A 25,229-nucleotide genomic window follows, 5' to 3' on the forward strand; every position below is an offset into this window, starting at 1 on the left:
GCATGGTGCATACAGAAAATTACAGAATTCCATTTGGAGAGTGGCCAAATCATGCACAGAATTCGCAACAAGAATTGTGGAAGCAGAAACCAGGATCTCCACACTCTTACGGATTCCTTAAAATCACAGAAAGATGACATCGCCTGGAAATTAACGGACATGGAAAATCGACTAAGAAGTCGACTTGAGAGTCCTAGATATTCCCGAGGGGGCAGAAGGAGCAGACATGCAAACATTTATTGTGGATCTTTTTACAGAGGCATTCCCTGAGCTCACACAATGGAACTGGAACGCTGAGGTGCAAAGGACGCACAGATTTCCTTTCAAGCAGTAAATCAGAACTGGACAATCTGTAACTAGACTTAGAGCTATATTAATAAGTTTGAAGATTTTTTGGCACGTGAAGCTATCTATGACCTAGCACGACCATATAGAAAAGGAAGTGGAAAGGGGAGCGAATTCTTTGTTAGGCCTGATTTTTGTCAAGCGTCAGTAGAGAAGAGGTGGCACTTGCGGCAATTAATGCCAATGTTTCAGGCCAAAGCAGCACAGGTTTATCTGCTTAATCCGGGTAAATTAAAAGTAATCTGTAAAGGGCAAACACAATTTTTCACTTCCAAAATTCTTGCCAAAAAGTATTTAAATTCAAAATAAAAAAAAGAACACAGATACATCAGGACGGAGCATGTAATAACATGGTATATATTCTTTTGGTGTATATTAGTAGATATGTAGTCTGATCTTGGATACAATGGTGGGGGGGGAGTAGCAGTGAGGGGCGGGCCTCTCAGCTCTCCATCACTAGGGACCCTGAGTCCTTATGCCTTATTTTTGGGGTGGTGGGGGAGGGGGGAGTTGAAGGTTGGGGGGTCTTGCGGTTGGTAGAGAGTGGGGGTTGCAGTGGGTGAGTTTGGGGAGAAAAGGAAAAAGGAGACCATGGCGGAGACATGAGAAGCCAGGCTTACTGAGAATAGAAAAGAACATGTTTAATCAGGAGCAGTACATGGTGAGAATATGGAGGGTAGAATGATGACAGGGAGGTTACGGGTATGTACATTTAATGTTTTAGGCTTAAACGATAGGGGTAAGAGACAGCGAGTAGCGCGGGAATTGAGAAGTTTCTCCCCTGATGTAGTATGCTTACAGGAGACACGCATCCCATGGGAGAACCGAAGAGCTCTGGCTAAGCTGAGATATAAGGTAGTAGCATGCACACAACATAGCACTACAACTAGGGGTGTGGCTATATTGGCCAAATCTTACATATGGCTGGTGGGAAGGGTACTGGCAGATAAATATGGCCGATGGGCTATAGCTGAGTGTGCTGCGGAAGAATGGAAATGTGTTATTTGTTCAGTGTATGGCTCAAATATGGATGAGGCACAGATTTTAGATGTGCTTAATATTGAGCTAGCATCATGGGCAACTCCACTCTTACTTTGTGGAGATTTTAATATACATCTAGCCGGACCAGAACTACAAACTTATAATGGAGTTTATCAGGGATGGAAACCTAACGTTTTTAAGGCCTTACAGCAGTTAGTATTCGAGCACGGGCTAGCCATCCCTCTTCAAGTCACCTGTTGTGATGTTTTTTTTGTTTTTAAGGAGCTGGTCTATATGTTCCCACCAACACCATTTGTGATGCTGCAGTGGGACTCTAATTTGGTTCTCACCTATTTGATGTGCACTCCATTTGAACCCATGGACAGTTGTCCTCTTTGCCTGCTCACTATCAAGGCAACATTCCTCTTCACCATAACCTCTGCCAGGTGAGTGAGTGAACTCCAGGATTTGTCTGTGGTTCCTCCATATGCATCTTTCTTTCTGGACAAACTGGTCCTCTGGACCAAAGCAGAATTCATGCCCAAGTTAGTCACACCCTTCCACTTAGGGAAATCCATCACTCTGCAGGTTTTCTACATACCACCTCATCCCTCCAGGGAAAAAGAATGGCTTCATCACCCTGACCCTAGCATGGCAGGTAGTTTTTAAATTGACCGGACCAGAGACTACCGACAGGATTACCAACTTTTTGTCAGGTTCTCTGACTAAAATGACAAGGTGGTGCAAAAGAAGACCATCTCAAGATGGATTGTGCTACATATACAGATATACTATGGGCTAGCAAAAGGTATGCAAAAACATGATGGATGGAATGCTCGAATTTCTCTCAGCCTCTGATAATTACTCAGGGCAGCATCCCAGTCCATTGTTACTTTGCCCACCATACCACCTCAGTGTGGCCCAGCCATATGCAAATTAGTCTTGACTTTGCTTCAATGGGAACAGTCCAGCCTGAACTCCCAGGCCGGGTCCCCACCGAACTACAAGCAACTCAGGACCATGTTTGCTGTTATTAGGACTCATCAGCCGGTAATATTTTGGTTCCAGTGGCACAGTGTGCATAGTACCCACGTTTTGGCATACCCATCTCACTTTGGGCATCACTGAAATATTCAAAAACGTAATGGATAGAATGCTTGGATTAATCTGAGCTTTTGGTAATTCCTTGGGGCTACATCCCAAACTGAGATCGGATTGTGTTCAACATAACGATGGACTGGGATGCAACCTGAGTAATTACCAGTGACTGAGAGTAATTCAAGCATTACATCCTTTACTTTTTTTGTACACTTTAATAGGCTAGCTAAGAAGTAGCCCTTAGAGGGCTTGCACGCTCATTACACCAGAGCGAAGGCTTCTTCCACTGTGCTAGCCTGTGGTGTGCCAGTCTTGGATATCTGCTGGAATGCGGTATATTTCACCAGATGTGTCCTGCAGGGTTTCCCGGCTGAGCCATTCAACAGACCCACCACCAGAGGAGGTGTACTGCTCTGGTATCCATCACAAGGTGAGGAATCTGCAGTTAGAAGCCTCTATCACAGGAACAAGTTATTTATCTTCAGTAACGCCTTTTCTTATCTTTTTTTCTTTTTTTAACTTTCTTTGTTTTAACTTATTGTTACAAGGAGTATTAAATGACTAGGAGAACAATGGGTGCAACCATTTTCAGAGCCGTTTTACATTATTTAGGGCCCAATAAAGGGTTTATACTTCTTGCGGTCCTTCCATCTGCGTAATCTGGTATACAGTTATTGAGCTTTTACCAAGCCATGGGAGTCCTTAACATGTCAGGACCGCTCATTGGCACATAGAAAAACTAAGCATACTTTAAATAAGGAAGTGACTGTTTAACATAGAAAATTCCAAATTCCAATCACAGATGCGGTCAGTGTATAGTGTAATGTCCGTGTCTAGGCGTGAGCTAGTGAGAGGTGCTCGATTCTAGTTAGCGCTAGGAGGGATAGGCCGTGTCGTGTGTTGCTAAGACAGTCCAAGTGTTAGGGTCATGAGGCTCTCTGACGATGGAGCAGCAGCCTTCCCTATTAGAAGTCAATTAATGAGGGTCCAAAAAACTGGACACTACTTCCATCCACTGCTCTTCTAGAGGTTTTGTGTGGAGAATATCTATATTCCTCAGTGCACTAAGCTGCTCCCTCAGCCAGTGCCCACTTCCCAACCTCTGCCTTCCACCTGCTGTGTGGTGGGACAACCGGGGATTTCCAATGAAGAGCTATATCCTTTCGGGCCAACTCCAAGGCTATCTCCAGAAACCTGATGCCAGATTTTCTCTTAGATCCTTTTGCTATAGAGGCCACGTAAGCCTATCTCCACCATGCACACCTGGTGTCTGTATAAGATTTGTTCTAAATCTGCTATGACCTGCAACCAAAAGTGTGCATAGGCAGCTCCATACCAGGTGAAGGAAATCTGTGTTGGCAAGGGTACTCCTGGGGCAGCTCAGGTCCGTAGTGTGCAGCATAATATTCAGTTTGTGGGATGTAAGGTATGTAGTGTGCAAATATTTGAATTGCGTGAATTTAAACTGTATTTCGCATGAGGGTGTATGTACGTTCCAGCGTCTGTTCCCACTCTGTTCCGGTGAGGGGTCTGTCAGTGATGGTCTCCCATCTGTTCCGTAGAGCTGGTAGGCCATCCACTAGCATGGCAATCATCATTTTATATGGCCAGGATATTAAATGGCGAACGTACCCGAACATCAATAAGGTCTGCAAAAGGTCATGAGTAGGGGGCTCTGGGTCTAGAGCTAAAAAAAGTTGATGCATCCCTGGGGCCAGCGCCCCATAGGTTAACAATTGAGTGCCGGTAGGTTGCTCTCTGCAACCAACACCTCTGGAATCCGGAAGGAGTCCTCAAAGTAGCAGTCCTCCAGCCTCACTATATCTGTGTCTGCCCAGGCATTCAGTCATCGAGTCGTAAATAAATCCCCCTGGCTTTCGATTTGCCCACCAATGGAGTTGCCAGGGCATACAGGGGGATTGGCCCCAGGTGACAGAGTGCCCCTCTCCAGCATCGGAGAGCGATATGACGAAGTTTCGCTTTCTAGGTCGGTGCAAGTTTCACCCCTAGCATCATCACCAGTAATGTCCCCTCTCTGAGTGCTTCATCAAATTCCCCTATTTCAGTTAGACCTAGTCCCGCCAACCTGCAGGCAAAACACTGCAGTTGTGTATCAAAATAATACAATACGTAATCAGGAACTCCCAGGCCTAACTTATTTGTGGGTCTGTGAGGTGTGCGAGGTGGCACGTGGTTGCACCGCCTGTCCCAGAACCGCTCCTAAAGTAGCATTATGAAGGATGTAAATGGGGCCTCCCCCTCCACCACCCGAGTTCAGATCACAAGATTTGGAAAGTAATTGGTAGAGACTCTATCTAACCGCAAATTCCTCACTGATCTGCCCTCCTCCACGTTCAGTGGAATGGACTCATACATTCTATTGATAAGATGCCAAATCTAAAGATTTGATTTCAGTGTCTCCACGTTTGACAGCTTGGAAAGAGATCAGAAAGAAACTGACATCAGCATGTGGAGATGACGCATATATGGAGGACCCAACATCATTTCTGGAGTGGGCGGGTCCGATGCGGACCCACACAACACCACCTATCGATGCATGAGGGAATTGCTTTAAAGTTTCCGGATCCAGTCTGGTGCCTGGGGAAACTCACAAGGTGAGGAATCTGGTGTTAGCTAGAGTCTCTAACAGAAAAGAAGTTACTGAAAGTAACTTGCTCTTTACTGCCCTCACACCAACTTTAAAGTTATTCAACCCATATCCTCTGGCTTTCACTTTTTACCTTCTGCGTCCCCTAGAATCCTTACCATACGGTTTAACTACATTATGCAATGTGAAACATTCATCTGTACTGCTTCCACAGTTGCAACAAAACCAGTGTTGAACATGTGCAAGTCTGGACCCTTCTCCCCTTTCACACCACCAAGAAGTCAATGATCGGTCTACTAAAGATGTCAATTCAATATTGTGTCATGTGGTCACCCAGTATGTTTTTTTCTCCAAAAACACGGCATGTTATACACTTCTTGACTATTCAAATCAATAGTGTGCTGCTTCAACATGCCTCTCCAATGCACTACCTCAGAAGTCTGTTATGTTATGTTAAGGGTTCCTTGTATAGCGATAATTTCACTCCCCAGGGAGTATCCCAATGCTGAGCCAACACAAATTGATTCGCTTGTTGAAACTATCCCACTGGATAGCTGCTTAGAAAAGGCCAGTTTTCAGGAGCTTTTTAAAAGTATCTTGTTACCCACATGAGTGAATGGCAAGTGGAAGTTTGTTCCAATGGCAGGAAGCCAAGTACTAGAAGGAATGGCCACCATTTCTAACTTGATGAATATGGTGTGGGATCGCCAGGGCAGAGGATCTAAGAGCCCTCCAGGGATGGTAGAGACTAATGTGCATGTGAAGATATTTGGGTCACCAGCGTATAGTGGTCATGACAGAGAATCTTAAAAATTATCTACTTCCAAATGGGCAGCCAGCGAAGAGAATTCTGTAGAGGGCCCGGGGCTGTTCTTGAAGGAAGGCGACAGACTAAGACTGTCGCATTCGGAGTGATTTTGAGGAAAGAGCATCATTAATGCCTTCATATAGGACATTTCCATAGTCTACTTGACTAGTAATAAGGGACGGCACAATGAGCTTCCTTCAGTGTTAAAGGGATACAACACAATATATTTCTAAGTACATGTAAGATCGCATAGCAGGCACCACATATCATATAAATCTGGGCTTTCATGCTGAGTAAGTTACCTATAAGAATGCCCACATTTCTTGTCTCCTTCTTGCGAGTACGAGACTCTCCAAGGTCACAATGCCACCAGTCATCTGACCATATCTCCAAGTGCCAAGGGAATTGGATTTGAAAGACTACAGATAGATAGCTTGTGTTCTGTGAGACAGGCAAGAGATGAACCAGGCCAACGCCCTAGATTGTAACCCGATTTCATACAGCCTCTTAAACAAGATTGCATGACAAACCGTATCAAAGGCTGCTGAAAGGTCTAATAGGATGAGGGCTCCAGGTTTCCCTCATCCAGACTGATCCTGACCATATCTGCAGCTGCCAAGATTGCATTTTCTGGTATACACTCTGCCCTAACACCAGACTGAGATGGAGCCAATATATTATTGATTTTTCAAAATATTTGGATAATTGTCTTTTTAATAATTTTTCAAGTAATTTGGCTGGAAAGGCCAGGAGCGAGATGGGGCGATGTTAGAAAGGCTTGCAGGATCAGCAGAAGGCTTTTTGAACAGCAGAAGCGCATTTGCATTTTTCCAGGTTTTAGGAACCTTTGCTGTTGCAAGCGAAAGATTTTAAAGCGCCTCAAATGGTGACAGAACAGAGATGTAGACAAAGATACAACTTGCAAGGGACATGGATCCTCATGGGAGCCCAATTGAATAGGCATCATCCTACTGTCGATGTATTGAGCAGTAATTTCTGCAAAGGTCCCTAAACTACTCTGTGCCTCAGGGTGTCGCTGCTTTTGTGGAAACTCTGGGGAATGGGGCTCTAACTGAGTTTAAAAATTATCTTGAATCTTCTTAATCTTGTTCAAGGAAAAGGTTGACAGGGCGTGGCCAGGAGCATGGCAGACTAGACACGTCCGACCAGAGCTCCGATGGCCGAATATTGATCCTGCATTAATCCTGCTGTCACAACATGATCCGGGACCGATAAAACCACAGATCGGGAGTCGGAACCAGTGGTGCGAGCTCCTGTCATAGGTGCGGAGAGTGCTGCAGCCCGGTGCACTGTAGTGAAGGCAGCGATTTAGATGCATACATTGCTATGTTAGCATAAGCGTGTTAGATGTTAGAAATCCATCTTGCCACTTTTGCTGCTTTTGCACACGACCCTGCAGAGACATGTTATTATTTGAAAACTGCTTGCTTGCCTTTTCTTCACATGAGAACTGTCTGTTGTTCACATCCCTAGACGTGCACTGCGACCTTGGTCTGAACATTGTGTGCAAAACACTCTGAGCCGCCAGACAATGTATGTTTTTGAGTCCAGGTTGATCGGCCCACTCTCTAGCCATAATATGCACACAGCTGCAAATACCTGAATGTCGAGAGCCTTTAATATTACAGTTTGCATGCGTTAGCAACACATTCTGGAGAAGAACATTTCCAGGCGCAGAGCAAAGCTGATCCTGTGATGTGATTCACTTACGCTGATCTTTACGGTATGGGGTTCCCCATTCAAGCCTAGAGACCTACTATTAGTATAATAATACTGGCCTACTAGCTAAGGGAAGGTGGCTGTAATCCACTGTCATTTGTAATATGATTTCTCCCTTTATTTTCTATGGTATTGTAACAATGCTGATGGTTTTAATTATAATCATTTGTCTGCTTATGTTAGCCAAAGTACTACATCTTAGGACACATAGTTTATAAAATAAACCTTTTAAACTTTACCGTGTCTCTGATTACTCTTGTTGTGGACTGATATGAGAATAATAGCGAACAGGTATTTCTGATTCCCACCATTCCTGAGAGTACTCTAAGTCGCTTGTTCTGGGTTGTCTATACATTGGGACCTCCGAGAGAATACGGATAACGAATGGGACACTGATACTGGACGGATAGGGGTTCTGGGTACTGAGGTGAGTTTTTTGGTACACCACAATTCACTGAGGTCCTGGTTTCCTGCGCATAGTTCTGTGCATGAGCAGAATCCCTGCAACAGCACTTTTAATTTGCGAAAGTTTGCCAGACAGCGCGGATGACAAGATGGCGGCGCTCTGAGTTATAGGCAACGGTGACCCGATCTTGAGAGCGGCTCCGGGAGGACCGCTGGTGAAAGACGGCACCTCCTGGTGTCAGCGGGAGAGGCGACCACCTGAGGAGGGAGACGCATCGGGGAATGAAGAAACTGCCCCCATCCTGCGTGATCATGGCCCTCGGCTGCCCGGCTGCCGGCTGTGCTGCAGACCGGCCCTGACTGACTGCGAGGTGGGTGGCGGTGCTGTGACGGTCCAGAGGGGCAGCAGAACATAGGGCAGGCAGTGCCTGTCCCCAGCGACCGTTAGAGCTGCCGGATCTGGCTGGGCGGCTCGTTGACACTGCAGGTGCACGTGTGAGTGCCCCCGCCGTCGTAGGAGGAGAGGACCCGGCTCGGAGAGAGGTGGGGGGCTCCCCAGGGAACGTGGAAGCAGCGCTCGAACAGCAAGCGGGGGGGCCCTTGCCTCCCTCCCCCCACACAGGTGAACATTGGGCACAGTAGAAATACACCAGTCTACGACGTAGGGACCCCCCCATGCATATCGATCATTGGAAAGAAGGGGGGGTCCGGGAGACAGTTAGGCGACACAGACTTGTGGCTGAGAGCACGGGCTAGAGTACAGGCTGGTCCCCTGCAGTACAAGCGATTTCTGGGTCCTGGGCTTGGTAATGGGGGCCTTCACCATCCGTGGGGCGGTGCGCAAGGGGCCCAGGCCTTCATCGACTGTTAATGGGGAGCAGTGAATTACTGGGGAGCCGCCCATGAGCAGCTTGGAACACTGGGACACTTGTCTGAGGACTGAGGCACATGACAGAAGAGACGCCCACGACCTGTCAGTGCAGCCAGCAGGACCCCTCCCAACCTGGACCCACAGCAAGACACTTGCATAAAGTGGAGTGTATTGCGATATATGGCACACAGTGCGGAAATGCCGTGAGACCCAGTTCGCACGCACTGCTGCAGGGCTGAAACAGTGTGCTAGCAATTGGCCTACGTGGAGGCACAGGATTTGAAGACACTCAGTGGCATCTAATATAACCCAGGAGAACAAACAAGTGGCGCAGTGGAGACAGAATTCTGTTGAGGATTGCGCCGCGATTGGACTCCACCCTCCCCTGTCTGTTGGTGTTGAGGCTGGACCGAGGCACAGCTCACGCACTACGCCCCAACTCCGCAGACCCCGCTGGTAGAGAGGGTGAGAGTCGCAGAGGGACTGTGGCGCTGGACGCTCAGGGATCTGCGGTGATTAGCCGGTTGCTCCACCTGAGTGTTGGCCATCAATGGCGCGAGATAAAGACATCAAGACACAGAAGCAGGGGAAGATGGATAAATTTACCAAACCACTGCAGGTGCCGAACGTCACCGGGATAAGCCAGGCAAACCCACCTGACACGGTACTCCTCCAAGTCATTCAGTCCTCCAGAGAGGTGATCAAGTGTAAGATAGACAAGATTAAGATAGATGTTAATTTGCTCCGTCAGGATCTTCGCCACTTCTCCGACAAAGTCATTCAAGCGGAACAGCGTATCTCCGATGTTGAAGATGTTACCCATACACTGCAAGCCCTGAAGACAACCCTGAAGGAGGTCCTCTGGAGAGTAGACGACACGGAAAACCGAGCACGAAGGAACAACTTGCGCGTTATTGGATTTCCGGAAACTCTCAAAGGGACGGATGCGGGTACCTACCTGCGCACATGGCTGTTAGACACCTTCCCAGAGGCACACTTTTCACCATGCTTCATCATTGAGCGGGCGCACAGAATACCTGGGATCAGACCCCCACCCGGCGCACCTCCACGGCCATTGATTGCTAGGTTTCTTCACTATCAAGACAGAGACATTATCCTCAGGATATCCCGACAGAAAGGTGAGATTCAAGTAGGCAATGAATGGATCATGGTGTTCCTGGCCTACTCCAGAGAAGTTCAAAAGCAACAAAAAACGTTTGACTCTGTGAAGGACAAATTACAACAATTGCAAATTACATATATGCTCCTTTTTCCAGCTAAACTTAAGGTGATTTTTCAAAGTAAAACGTTGTTCTTCAACACCCCGGAAGAGGTATGGCATTGGCTGGAAGAGTGTCCCCTGCTGAGAGCACCACCTGTTGAGCCACGGCGCTCCGGAGGGGCCCCTTCACTAAACGCTAATACTCCTCGGTCGCACAGGCGGACGCGGAAGAAGAAGAACACTGCACCAAACATGGCACTCCGACCGACACCATACCGGAGTAGGTGGATGACGGGGACCGCAACAGGAGCGCTGAATTCGGAGGGCGACCCGCAGATGGGAAGCACCGAGGGTCCGGTGATACCAGAAGACCTTGCAGCACGCCGCTCGGACGATTGCACAGACCAGGACGTAACAACGGGCTCGGAAGACGAACACCCCCTGAGGCACAACATCAAGCTCCTGGAATGCACAGGTGGGGCCACCGGCGAAACAGGAAAAGACACTCAGATACCATCCGTGGACAATGATACTGACGAGTGAAGATTGGCCTGGAAGAGCAACCGGAGGAACGGACCGGGACCACAGATCGCACGCTACCCCATGTGTTCTACCCCGCTCTCCTTTTGAATTTGCTCTTCCTTCCTTCCTCCCCCTGTTGTTTCCCCTTTTTTGTTTGTGTTTTCCCAGCTCTTTCATTCTCCCCGCCCGTTCCTCCCCTCCCACCCCCTTTTCTTTTTTTCCCTTTTTTCTCTTCCTCCTTCTCCCTGCCCCTCTTCTTCCCCCTTATTTGTAATGTTATTTGTGTTTGTTCTACAGACCCTGCAGCTGTCGATCTGAGGTGTAACCTCCAGGACTGAATACTTGGGGCATGTGAGTTCATGAGAGGGGACAGGAGGGACTGAACACAGTTTGAGACTTCGGGGGTTGGGAGGGTGGGCGATAGACCTTGCCAATATGCTCACGCCACAGTTAGTCCTGTTGACCCTTGGGGTGGTCGGATGGATGTTGGGGGGGTATGGGAGGGGGTGTGGGGACGTGGAGGGTTGGGGGGTTTGTTACGATACCATGGCAAAAAGGTACATCAGCAGACATTTATAGATTACAGGGACTGCAGCGGGGTAGAGGGGGACGTGGACCAGACAGCAGGTTGAATACTACCCCAATAAAGAAAATCTCCTCGTAGACCTATATTTCTTTTACCTTTATTTTCCTTCTTTTTGAATCATGTATTAACAAAAGGTCTGATACACCGCTTTTAGCTAGTATGGAAATTATTGCTACTTTTAGTATGGGTTGACTGAAAAATTAAAACAAATATTTTTTTATTGTTACCCTTTAGGTACCCCTACTCTGTACAAATCTGATGACACTATACCCTAGTTGGGCGAGGTCCTGATGAAGGTGGTCCATGTTTTGTGTTAATCCACCGAAACGCGCGTAGACCATGTGCGCCCTGACCTACTTAGGTCGTTGCCATCTATAACCAAATATTGGAGATGCCGTTATGTTCTGATGCTCCCTGTACCCATTAAGTATATGTGTTATGTATGAGTGAGAGTGAGCCAGAGTTACAAGTGTGTCTGGGATTATATTGTGTTGTGTTGAGTAGGGTGTTGTTTTATGTATAGATTTGTCCCCAAAAAACTTTTTCAAAAAAATGTGTTTTCAAATAGCAAATGATTTGTATTGTCTCAGAAAATTATGTAGACTGATGCATAATGGTCATACAAGAATTACAGTTGAAAAATTGCTCAACAAAATAAAAGGAAGATTTTTATAAAAAATACGACTATGCATTTATGTATTAAAGTATAAATCATGTATGCACTATAAGGAGTGATCAACCCATGCTTAGATTAATTCTGGGGTAAAAGAAATATAGGTCTACGAGGAGATTTTCTTTATTGTGGTTGTTGTTTTCCCCTCTTACTCCTAGACCTTACATACTCTTAGAGGAGGTCCCTTTATTTACAAGTGAATACTACCCACCATACAGATGGTTATACCTGATCGAGGACAATATTCTGTCCTTTCCTGGAACGTGAATGGGTTGGGGCATAAGATTAAGAGAGGACTAGTGGCTGCATATTTTAAGAGGCTGAAACCGGATGTCATCCTCTTACAAGAGACCCACTTAAAGGGTACTCAATGTGGTTTCTTAGGAAGAGGTGCGTACAAAACACTGGCACACGCTGGGTTCTCCACTGGAGCGCGAGGCGTAGCAATACTAATTAGGAAAAGCCCTCCCTTCCACCTAGAATGCACCTGGACAGACCCCAATGGAACCTACGTAGCTGTCAAGGGGGTATGGGACAGACGACACGTCACCTTTATTAGCATCTATGCACCACCTAGGCTCCAATGCCAAACATTAGACAAACTCGCTACAATTTTGTTGGAGGCCGGCTCTGACACACACATTATTGGGGGGACTTTAATGATGTGATGGACCCCATGGTTGACCGCACATCTGTCCCACTGAGAGATCCCAAAGAGACGCAGTTGAAGCGATTCACGGACACACTGGCACTCACGGATCTGTGGCGCAGACAACACCCGCAGATCAGGGCCTATTCCTTTTACTCAGGGGCCCATACAGCCTTCTCAAGAATAGATTACATGTTTGCTCCGGCGGGAGATCTGGGGGAGGTGTATGAGGTGGAGTTCTTGGCGAGAGGACTGTCGGACCACTCGCCTTTGCGTCTCACGGTGGGCACCCGTGCACACTGTCAACATCGGGAATGGAAACTTAATGCTTGGGATCTGAAAGATGCACAGATTGCGAAAGAACTCAGAACAGATACTGAGCTTTATTTTAAAGAAAATGTGGGGACGGTGGACTCGGCGGTCACACTGTGGGAAGCATACAAACCAGTACTACGGGACCGGGCACAAAATATCATTGCTCATAAACGGCGGAAGGATGATGAAGATATCACTGAGATTGAGTCCCGACTTGAAACAAGGGCTAATACAGGGGAGGATCCCTCCCTGTTGCGTAGTTTACAACTTCTTAGACAGGAATATCTCACGCTGGCCAGGAAAGATGCACAACATGCCATACAGGCATTACATAGGAGACTGTATGATGCGGGAGATAAGACGGGCAGGTTGCTTGCCTGGCTCATCAAGAAAGAATTAGATAGCAGGTGGGTGACACAGATACGGGAGGAGGACGGACAGATCTGCGTTACCCCAGTGTAAATAGCTAAAGCTTTTGCAGATTATTACGAGGCCTTTTATACACAGCGCGCCTTGGCTGACACTACGCGCATACGGGATTATCTGCAGAAGATACAGCTCCCCAGACTAGAGGAAGAGGACCTACAATCCCTAGACAGTAAGATTACGAAAGAGGAAATCATGATGGCCATTGGCCAGTTAAAAACTGGGAAGGCTCCTGGGCCGAATGGGCTCCCCCCGGAATTCTTCAATCAACATGCGACTCTCTTCTGCCCGCACCTCCTCCAGCTCTACCTGGAGGCCCAGGGACTTGAGGGCTGCCACAATAGCGGTAATCCCTAAGAAAGACCGATCCCCCAGACCGTCGTAGCTCTTATCGTCCTATCTCACTGATTAACTTAGAGCCCAAAATACTTGCCAGGGTGTTAGCAAACGAGCTCACGGGGGTTGTCTCTGGTCTTATTCACAGAGACCAGTCAGGCTTCATGCCCAAAAGGTCGACAAAGCTTAATCTGAGACGGTTGCATAACTGGCTAGAAGTGTTGAGTAAGAGGGATGACCCACATTTCATTTTGTCCCTTGATGCCGAGAAGGCATTCGACAAGGTACACTGGCCCTTTCTCATGTCTGTACTAGAGACGTTTGGCTTCAGACCAGAGTTCCGGCAGTGGATCACCGTCCTACACGACGGGCCTGTGGCACGGGTCAGAGTCAATGGGGTGTTATCAAGGGAATTTCCAATAGGCAGGGGCACGCGCCAGGGCTGTCCTTTATCCCCCTGCTCTTTGCCCTGGTACTGGAGCCACTCGTTTGTGTGATCCGTACGCACCCAGACATAACAGGCTTTCAGATGGATGGGGTGACAGAGTCCGACGAGTGCAAATCCTTATATGCGGACGATATATTGTTGTATGTGACGCATCCGGATACCACGCTGTTGTAAGTAATCCAGTAAAGACACGGAACAGCAGACAAGGTAAGAAATGTCTTTATTCAGGTCATCCGCTCTCGATGTCCGAAGCACACAGACAACATTCTAAGGTGAGCTCCCGGGCATACTAACAATGGGAAGAGGGGAGGGGTGGACGGGAGGTACCAAGAGGAGAGGCAGCAAGATAATTACAACACATCTCCTTACCCATAGAATAACATGCAAACATTAGAAGGAAAAGAGGATAATAAGATTCTACGTAGCCAGTCTATCCTCGCTCCACGTTTGTCCATCCTCCAACTGCACCACATTTTTCCCACAGCTCTTAAAATTTTGTGGAGGGAAAAATGTGCTCTGTCCCACCTGCACATGGGTGGGCTTCCTTACCACCACAGGGTTGTTAACTTTGAGGTTAAGTTCTTTCACCCCATGTTTCCTGTTATACCAATCTTTGTAACTGGATTGGTGTTGCTGGACTTTAAGATGACTCTCCTTGCTGTTGTAGACAACAGTTTTACCCCCATCTAGCCAGAGAGGGTTTAGTTTGGTGCCAGGCTCTCTCCCTCTTAGGGCCACAAAAGGAGAGATTCCGCTTACGAGGTTGGGTGCTGTGTGATAGGCCCATAAACAGTCTCTAAGGGAATCATCTATGTTAAACCCATTGGAGATTGCCAGTTGGATATGTTCCTTAATCATGCGGTTCGTCCTTTCTGCTAACCCATTTGCCTTGGGACAGTAGAGTGCAGTCTTTTCGTGCTTGATGTTAAAGTTCTTTAGAAAGGTCTTCATTTCATCAGAGGTAAACTGCACCCCATTGTCAGTTACTAGGACCGCTGGTATCCCTTCGAATGAAAAAACAGATTTTAGAAATGTGATGAGGTTGTTGGTAGTGGTGGAAGAAGTGAATCTGACATTTACCCAGTGTGAGGTGTAGTCCACAAGCACAAACATAAACCTTTTTTGTGGCCCTAATGCCTCCATTGGACCGATTATGTCCATTGCCAGTTTTGTCCATGGAGTTTCCGGTACTTCTACTGGGGATAAAGGAACCTTGTGTAATATTTTGTTCTTGTCGCTTCTAGCGCTACTGATACATTCCTACACTTTCAATTCCACCATCGAGTCCAGTTTCGGAAACCAAAAGCTATTCCTGACCTTACATTTGGTAATACTTCTCCCTAAGTGTCCCTCATGGGCAAGGTCTATGATTTTATCTCTGAGGGCCTCAGGTGGAACAATTTTCGTGTTGCTGTAAACTTTGTTGTCAAATATGGTTAGTTCATTTCTAACCTCCCAAAACTCCTTCATCTCATCCATGACATTGCAGCATTTCTCTGGCCAACCATTGATTATTAAACTTTTTAAAGAATTCATTTTGGAGTCTTTCTTCATTTCTTCATCCCATTCCTCCTTGGTGAAAGAAGGAAGATGGATAGATAGAATGGGAGCATCTAAAGAATCCTCATTTTGGTTGACTGTGAGGGGTGATCTTGATAAAAAGTCTGCCACCAAATTTTCCTGTCCCGGCAGGTATTCAATCCTAAAGCAAAAATTCTCCAACCCCAGAACCCATTTTGCTATTCTAGGGGATTCACAATGTACTTTTTTAGAAGAAAAGATGTATGTTAAAGGTTTATGGTCTGTACGGACCGTGAATTTTGTCCCCCAAAGGAAAAATTTGAAATGAGTAATGGCCCAGTAGCATGCTAGGGCTTCTCTCTCAATTACGGAATAATTCCGTTCAGATTGACTCAGGGTGCAGGAGGCAAACGCAATAATAGTCTCACCCCCTTCCCCTTTCTGTGATAGGGTAGCTCCCAGACCTTTGTTCAAGGCATCAGTGCTTAGGATGGTCTTCTTTTTATGGTCGAAGGGGCCGAGAGCACGAGAACCTATGATTTCCTTTTTCAAACTGTTTACAGACTCACAGTGTTTTCCCTTCTACTTGAATTCTTGTTTTGCCTTCAAAAGTTCTCGTAAACTTTCGCATTTCTCCAAGAATCTTGGAATGAATTTCGCCATGTACTCGATCAGGCCTAAGAAGGAATTGAGTTCTTCTTTATTCGTGGGAAATGGTGCATCTTCCACTGCTTGAATTAGGCTATGTTTAGGCCTGATCCCTTCAAAGGAGAGTTTGTGCCCCAGGTAATCCACTTCCGTTACTTTGACCTTACATTTGTCACACTTTACAGTCAACCCAGCTTCAGACAGTCTTGCACATACTTTTCTGAACACAGAGTCATGTTCATCTTCATTAGCTCCATAGACTAAAACATCGTCTTGGAAACACATACTGTTCGGGATGCCATCCAGCACTTGTTGCATCATTTTTTGGAAAACAGCGGCAGCTGAAGCAAGGCCGAAAGGCATCCCTCTGAACATGTACGTGCCAAATGGGGAGTAGAAAGCGGTCAACGGCCTGGACTCCGGGTGGAGTTCAAATTGGGAGTACGCCATGGATAGGTCTATAACAGAGAAGAATTTGGCTTTTCCCATTGTGCTCAGCATTTCGTTGATATTGGGGAGGGGGAAACGCTCAACCCAAATATTCTCATTGAGACTGCGTAAGTCAATGCAAAGGCGGATGCCTTGCCCATTGGCTTTCGAAGCGATGACGATGGGAGCTAACCACTCCGAGGCATCGATAGGTTGTATGACCCCTAAATGGCACAGTTTGTCAAGTTCAGTTTTCAGTGGCTGTCTTAAAAGTAAAGGAACTTGGCGAGTTTTGTGGACAACAGGTTTAGCACCTTGTCTGATGTTTATTTTATGTTGGTATTGTTTCAACAGCCCTAGATCATCGGAAAAAAGAAGCGGAAATTCATCACAGAGAGTTTTCTCCAAGTCAGCGTCTTCGACCAGAATGACCTGTTCCTTCTTATTAGGATCGAGTATGATGCCAAGCTCCTTTTGATGTTTCCACCCTAAAAGGTTAGACCCTGTACTCACAAGATACACCTTTCCTACCGTGGATCTGCCTTTAAAGTTTATTTGCGCTTCCAAGATGCCTACCAGGGGAATAGGATCTTTAGTGTAACCATGTGGTGTAATATCTGGTTTATTTATTATCATGCCCTGATCTCCCAGAATTTTCCGGTAATCCTCCACATTTAGCAATGTAAAAGGAGAACAGGAGTCTGCAAACATTTCAATAGTTTTGTTGTTGAGTAGAATGTTGCATTTTGGGTACTCCGCAACAAAACTACTGCATGAGCTTTTCACTTGAAAAACAAATTTGAGTTGATCATCGCTACCATCATTAACTGCTTTAACTTGGCTGCTATCTCCATCCCTGCACACTCTTGCTAAATGGCCTCTTCTATTGCACTTCTTGCAGTGGGCATTGCGTGCTGTACAAAAGGGACTGTTGGCTAAATGGTTATTGCTTCCACATCTGTAGCATTTGAGGCCAAAGTGTTCCCTTATAGGTTTGTTGGGTAGTTCCCCTTTACTTCTGACTTTCAATACGCTATTGGTAGGCACATCAACCTGTACTGCGGCCACTACTTCCTCTGATACTTTTATCTCTTTCATGCATTTGGCAGTATGTTCAATCGATTGGGCTATAGAGATAGCTTCCTCCAATGTGGGATTTTTGGACAATAACTTTTCTTGAATCCTACTATTGCTCGTGCATCTTACTAACTGATCTCGTATGAGAGAGTCATTTAGTTCCCCAAAGTCACACCGTTGGGTTAGGCCTCTTAAGGCCGCAATATAGTTTTTTTTCAGATTCACTCTTGCCTTGAACTCGGTTGAAGAATTTGTGACGTTCTAAGACAACATTTATTTTATCTCCAAAGTGGTTTCCTAACGTGATTTCATATGCATCAAGATCATCTTCCTCTTCTAGTTACGGTTCAGGCAGGGTCTCGTACACTTTGCGACTATGAACACCCAGATTATGTAGAATAATGTGCTGCTTGCGCAACGTTGAGAACCTTTCCCCCCATGGCAATTAAATAAGACTCAAATAATTTAGTCCATTCCTTCCAGTGGATATCAGGTTCTCCACATTCATTTAAAAACTGAGGGAGGTTCCCGGATAGGGTAGCCCCTCACCTGCGTGCCATGTTCGTGGAGGCGCGGGGGAGTGGGACCCTCCCGTTGGACCAGAGGCTGGCGACAATTGTTGTGATACACAAAGATGGTAAACCCCGAGATAAGTGTGCCTCATATAGGCCCATCTCACTCCTCAACGCCGAGCCGAAGATTCTGGCTAAAATCCTGGCGGGCCGATTGGTCAGGGTACTTGGAGACTTGATTCACCCGGATCAATCCGGTTTTATTCCGCATCGCAACACCGCGTTAAACCTTCGGCGCCTTCATGGTGTGATTGCCAGGGCTGGCACGCTGCGAGAACCGGCTATTGTGGCGTCTCTTGATGCCACGATGGCCTTTGATACGGTGGAATGGGCGTATTTGTGGGCTGTGCTAGCCAAGTTTGGCTTTGGCCCTGGTTTTGTGAGTTGGGTGAGGTTGCTGTATGAGGGACCCCTTGCGAGTGTGGTGGTAAATGGCCGGGCATCGACTCCGTTCCGGCTTGGGAGGGGGACTCGGCAGGGCTGCCCCCTGTCGCCTCTGCTGTTCGCCCTTGCCCTTGAACCGCTGGCGGCGTGGATACGCTGGCACCCGGACATACGTGGCCTTCGCCGGTCGCCCGAACACGAGGACCGCATTTCGCTATATGCTGACGACATCCTGTTGTATCTTGCCTCGCCCAAGAATTCATTCATAGTGGTTTGTGACGTTCTTACATCTTTCGGTAGGAACTCGGGTCTCGTCATCAACTGGAGTAAATCGTATTTATACGTCCTGAGTGGTGAGGTTCCACCGGTCCCGCGAACTTGTTCGATCCAGATTGCTCAGCAGGGCTTCGTGTATCTGGGGATCTTTATCTCCATGGACCCCGCTTTGCGGTATGAGAGAAACCTGCTCCCCCCCCTGGCGCGCCTGCGGCGGGATGTTGAGGGCTGGCGGAGGTTGCCGCTCTCCCTCGTCGGGCGCGCTGCCTTGTTCAAAATGATGTCCCTTCCTCGGTTCCTCTACGCATTGCAGAATACTCTGGATTGGGTGCCGGCCAAGTACTTTCGGGAGGTCGAAAGCCTCCAACGAACGTTGTTGTGGGATGGGCGGCCGCGGATAGCGATTGCTAAATTGACGCTTCCATGGTATGACGGGGGTATCGCTCTTCCAGACATCCGACGCTATTACTGGGCCACCCAGTTGTCCGCGATTAACCATGGTCTTTATGGCCCGGCTCTCAGCCCTGGTTATGCCATGGACAGATGGTTGCTGCGCGGTGGGAACTATCTTAGGGCATTGTATTCGCGGTCCCTCGACTCGTCCCTCACGGGGCCCACTGGGGTGGCGGTGCATGTATGGAAGATGGCGACTGACTCTCTGGGCTGGAAGGATAGGCTCACCCTAGCTACCCCGTTGTTTGAATCTGAAAGGTTGGGTAGGCTTTGGCATACGAAAGGGTTTGATAAATGGGACTTGATCGGCATCTCCAGGGTTGGAGATGTGCTGATTAAGGGGAGGGTGAAGTCCTTTGAAGAGTTGCAGAAGGAGTATGAGTTGGGGGCATCCGAGTTTTTCCGATATGCTCAGGTGCGTCATGCCCTGCGGTCAGTCCTTGTGGAGGGTGAGAGGGTGCCTGAGTCCTCTCCTCTGGAGGACCGGATCCTTGATGGCCATATGCCAGAGAGCACGGTCTCGCTCATCTACAAGAAACTGATAAATGTTCGGGCTGATATGCTTCTGGGGCTGCGGGACCAGTGGACCAGGGACGGACTCGAGTTGGATGATGAGGACTGGCAGTCTGCTGTTTCCTCTCCTAAGGAGGTTGCGATCCCGTCGCGTCTGAGGTTGGTGCAGCTCAAGATATTGCATCGAGTGTATGTGACGGGGCCGCGACTGGTTCATATGGGATTCTCTGAGGAAGGCCTATGTAGGAGGGGATGTGGTATGGTGGGTACTTTCCTCCATATCATTTGGGAATGTGGTGTCATCACGGAATTTTGGAGGCGAGTTCATGCGGTGATGGGGGAGGTGACGGGCATTGCTATGCAGCCGGAAGCGCGGTGTTGTCTCCTGAATGTCTGGGGGCCCACTGATCATGATGAGGCGCAGACCCAGTGGGTGACTCTGGGTAACATGGTTGCTAAGAGGGACATTGCGCGCTTGTGGGGTTCCGCGGGGCCCCCCACGTTAACCGCGTGGAAAGAAAATATGGACTGGAGTATGCTCAGGGAGAAGACAGTCTATTGCGCTAGAGGCCGCCCTCGGAAGTGGCATGCCATCTGGGGGCGGTGGAATCAATACAGGGGGGGAATATGTCTTGCCCCTGATCTGGATCCCCCCGAGGAACAGCTTTCTTCTTGATCTTCTTTCCAGCTTAGTATGCAGATGTGATGGTAAATTGACATCTTGGGCCTCTGCTTTCCCCCCGTTTTCCTCTTTTCACAGTACTGTAACTGTTAGACGATTGGGGTCCGGCTCCCCCTGAGGGGCTAACACCGTGGGTATTCAGTGTTGTTGCCGTGCTGGGGTTTGTTGTGTGTTTGTAATTATTTAAAAATGGAACCTTGTCACTGCTCCTTCAATGCACTGTGTACGCTACTTTGTCCTCTCCTACCGAAGCTGCCGAACCTCCGGGTTGTCGGCTGAATAGCTGTGTCCAGATTTTTGAAGAAATAAAGGTTTTATAAAAAAATAAAAAATAAAAATAAAAAAACTGAGGGAGGTTGACATATCCCTGGCGTGCCCATGCTTGGTTTGAAGAAGAAAGGGTGAAGTAAGATGACCCCAAAAAGAACAAGGTAAAGTAAATGACCCAGAAAGATGGGAAGTTGCGCAGATAATAGAGTCTAATGAGTGGGAGAAAGGACCTTGGAGAAGGCAAGGATAAGGTGAATCCCCAACACCCCGTCCCCCCCCCCCCCTTTGTCCTTACACCGTCAGTATAGAAGGCTTGAACCACAAGAGAAAGGAATGAAAGTTTGGCAGATTGCCACAATGGCAGTATCAAGGATAGCTGGGGTGCCAGGAGGTAAATAAATGAAGGTATTGTATACTCAACTGTAGCAATGAGCAGAGTAGGAATGCATCAAAGAATAGTCACCAGGCTGAATAATAACGCTAGAGCAAGGCGTCTCACCGTGGAGCTGCAGGGGCAAAAACGTGAGAAAAGTCAAAGTACTTCCCAGGGGGCAGCGTAGGCGAAGAGCGCTTATCCCCAAACAGCGCTGAGAAGGGAAGAAAAATAGTTATTGCACCTCACCGTGTTCTTGAAGGAGGACGACGCTGCCCGCAACACCTCCAGAATAAAAGGACTTGTGAGCCGTCAGCACAGCAATCCCGACGGTGAGGAGATCCAGGGGAGGTTCCGCCAGCGGTGGGCGTGTAAGAGACGCCCAGGATGCAGTTCAGGGGAAAGCAAGGTCGCCGGGAGAAACTGCCGTGAAAAGGCGGAAGCCGCCGTTGTAGCCGTGCCGATGATGAGATCCCTCAGCTGAGGAGAAAGTCAACGCAGGAATGGTCCGCCTTGAGCCACGAAAGTGGTGGAGCAAGCTGCAGTACTGCTGGAAGACTCAGCAACGGAGACACCTCCGATGACCCCAGGGAGGGAAGACGCTCACCCGGACATCCAACGCAGAGGTGGTCTCGAACTGCCCACACTCCGAAGACACTGCGCTGTAGAATGTAGAGCCCCCAAGGCAACTCCGGCCCAGAACAGAACTGCAGAGCTACCGGGAGTAGCGGGGATATTCTGCCCGTGGAGGCACGCTCCAAAGTTCCCAAAGGCGGAAGATCACCCGGGCAGCTGGCAAGTTACAGTTATCACCACTGAGAGCTGCGGGGTAATTAGGTCCCTCCCGGGAGCTGGAAGACGATGGCGCACTGGAAAAGTAGAGCTGAGGTGTAAGACGTTCCCTCACATCCGAGGAGATACCCCGAAGAGTTGGGCTGCCATGAACATTCCAGTGAAATAAATTATCCGAGCCATGAAAAGCGTCGTTTTTCTCGAAGACGTGGAGAAATGTTGACAAGCAACTACAATGGCACTGCATCGATGAAGAAATTCATTCAAGTTCGAGGCTCGACTTCTTGATAGTATGAGAGCATATAAAAGGGGAAGATGACCTGTTCTGCTCCCCACACAGGATCGTCGCCAGTGTTGTAAGTAATCCAGTAAAGACATGGAACAGGAGACAAGGTAAGAAGTGTCTTTATTCAGGTCATCCGCTCTCGATGTCCGAAGCACACAGTCAACATTCTAAGGTGAGCTCCCGGTCATACTAACAATGGGAAGAGGGGAGGGGTGGACGGGAGGTACCAAGAGGAGAGGCAGCAGGATAATTACAACACACGCTCCCAAGTATTATGAGGAGTTGTGAACTCTACGGCGCACAGGCGGGTTATAAGATTAACTGGGGAAAAAGGTATTTATGTAACAACGAATGTGAAGCTAGCACTGGATCACAATTTGTACAGGGTGCTGCGATATTTTTGTCAGGACGTGGGGAGATGGAGGTCTCTGCCGCTGACCCTGCTAGGCAAGGCGGCCCTATACAAAATGATAGTGCTCCCCAAATTCCTTTACGTGCTACAAAACACTTACCAGTTGATACCAGCGGAGGTGTTCAATAGAATTGACGAAGTACTACGGACGTTCCTCTGGGACGGACGGCCGCCGAGGGTAGCATTGGCGACGTTGCAGCGTAATCAATATAATGGCGGCATCTCTTTGCCAGACCTTCGGAAATATTATTGGGCATCCCATCTAATAGTAGTGAATGACTGGGAGCATATAGAGAGGGATCACCCCACATACGCTTTAGAGCTAGACAATTCATTAACCACCCGTACACACATTACATATATGGGGGGGGCTACACAGCTCCTCACAGCAATGCGGATTGTCCTAGTAGCATGGAAACAGGCGGAAAGACAGATGAAATGGGGCGGAAGGATTACTAGGGAAACCCCGTTATGGGGGGGAAGTCGCCTGCCAGAAATTAGGAAGCTGCGAGGCTTTAGGAAATTGGACCTGTTGGGCATTTCACAACTTAAAGACATACTACACCGTAAAGAGTTAGTCACTTTTGCACGGCTACAGACGGAATATGACATGAACTCGACTCAATACTACTAATATTTACAATTGAAACAGGCCTGGCGGGCGCAGGGCTTAGACACTGATGATATTCTCAAATACGCACCCTTAGAGGGACGACTCTTAAATGGGAGAGATAGCAGAAAAAGCAATCTCCTGGACGTATAGAACAATCATAAACAACAAACCAGATACATTACAGAAGCTGCGAAGGAGATGGGAATCAGAGATAGGGGAGATGGATGATTTGGACTGGGAGATGGCATTGATGCATCCCCACGAAGTAGCCATCAGATCGCGCCTCAGGCTAATTCAATACAAATATTTACACAGGGCATACTACGATAGAGCGCGGTTGCACCGCATTGGAAGGGCTGAAACACCCACATGCTTGCGTTGTCTAGGGTCGGAAGGTACATTTTATCATACGGTTTGGGAGTGCTCTGAGATTCAAAGGTATTGGATGACTCTGATGGGGGAGATGGGGAGTGTCCTGGGGGCGGAGATCCCACTCACCCCCTCGTTTGTCCACAGGTATTGACCTCCCTAAGCCTGGGTTGGTCCTGCTGCAGCTGGGGTTGGTGGTCGCAAAACGGGACATAGCCAGGAAATGGGGGGCCGCTGAGGGACCATCTTTTGTTGAGTGGAGAAAGAGCATGGACATGTATATGCTAGGTGAGAAGACAACATACAAGGCACGGGGCTGCCCCAAAATGTTTTGGAAAATATGGAAGCCTTGGCTTGCACACTATGGACTCTCGCTCTCTGACTCACAATGATTACACAAGGCCGGATATGTGGTTGAAGGGGTGGGACGGGATACGCAATAATGCTCCGACGCATGATAGCATTGTTTGATTCCTCTTTACTGCTGATTGGACACGCTGCTGCTGTTTATTGGAAAATGCTTATGTATCTAATTGATATTCATTGTTGTTGTTTTGCAATGAGAGAAAATGTCAATAAAAATATTTATTAAAAAAAAAAAGAAAAAAGTGGACAGAGTCCCTCAGACAGAAGCTGGGATGGGCATTTCACATGCCGCTGGCTGGGAAAATTCTTAACAATGATAAAGATTTCCTTGGTGGATGAGAAATTGTTTTCGATTTTGTCAGCTAGGTAATTTCTGCATGTTGCATGCAAGTTTTTGTGATGGATGTTAAGGGTGAGTTTATTATGGGATCTATCGGTGGTAGATCTAGAGCATCTCCATGCATGTTCCAACTTTGTGCATCGCTATTTGTCAGCTCTGAGTTCTTCCGAGTACCACTTTGTTGAGGGTACTTTCCGGGAAGAGTTGCCTGGCTTTAGAGGGGCATTGATATTATCTCCTCTACTGTTACGTGATAATTGATTGCTGCTATGCCTATTCCCCTGGAGTTGACTATTATGGGCAGCTTCAGTGTATCACTGAGGCTGGTCTCATTCAGTTTTCCAAGAATGGTAACTCGATAAAGGCTTCCTAAGAGGAGTGCTGCTGTCACGTTCCAGCTGAATCACAAAGCTGATAAAGTAGTGATCAGTCCAAGATAATAGGACTGGGGAATCTACCTGGATGGAGTTGTACTTGCTAAACATTAAGTCTAACGTGTGGCCAGCCAAATGAGTAGGGCCAACTACATGTTAAGTCATTTCAGTGGCTTCAGAGTCCTTTTTTTTTTTTAGCTTGGCAGTAGTCTGGTCCTCCAGGTCTTAAAACTTAAATTTTAAATCACTAGTGACTAGAAATTGTTCAGACCTAAGGATGTGAGAAGCCAGTAAGTGCATCACCTTCGAATTGATTTTTTTTTTCTGTTGGGGGGGGGGGGCTATAGATCAAGGCATGTCTCAATTCCTTAAAGGGCGATACTTCCAATTTATGTATTAAGATTTCAAATTGATCTGTGAGAATGGTGTCGATGATGGTGCATCTA

General features: G+C 47.6%; 1 protein-coding gene across 1 annotated transcript in view; it reads right to left on the minus strand.

Annotated features, from left to right (window-relative positions):
- LOC146812034 (uncharacterized) overlaps positions 1-25,229 on the minus strand; it is a 95,959-nt gene that overhangs the window by 17,107 nt on the left and 53,623 nt on the right. The window lies entirely within an intron of this gene.

This window comes from Triturus cristatus, chromosome 7 (genome assembly GCF_964204655.1).
Source record: "Triturus cristatus chromosome 7, aTriCri1.1, whole genome shotgun sequence".
NCBI classification, from domain to species: Eukaryota; Metazoa; Chordata; class Amphibia; order Caudata; family Salamandridae; genus Triturus; species Triturus cristatus.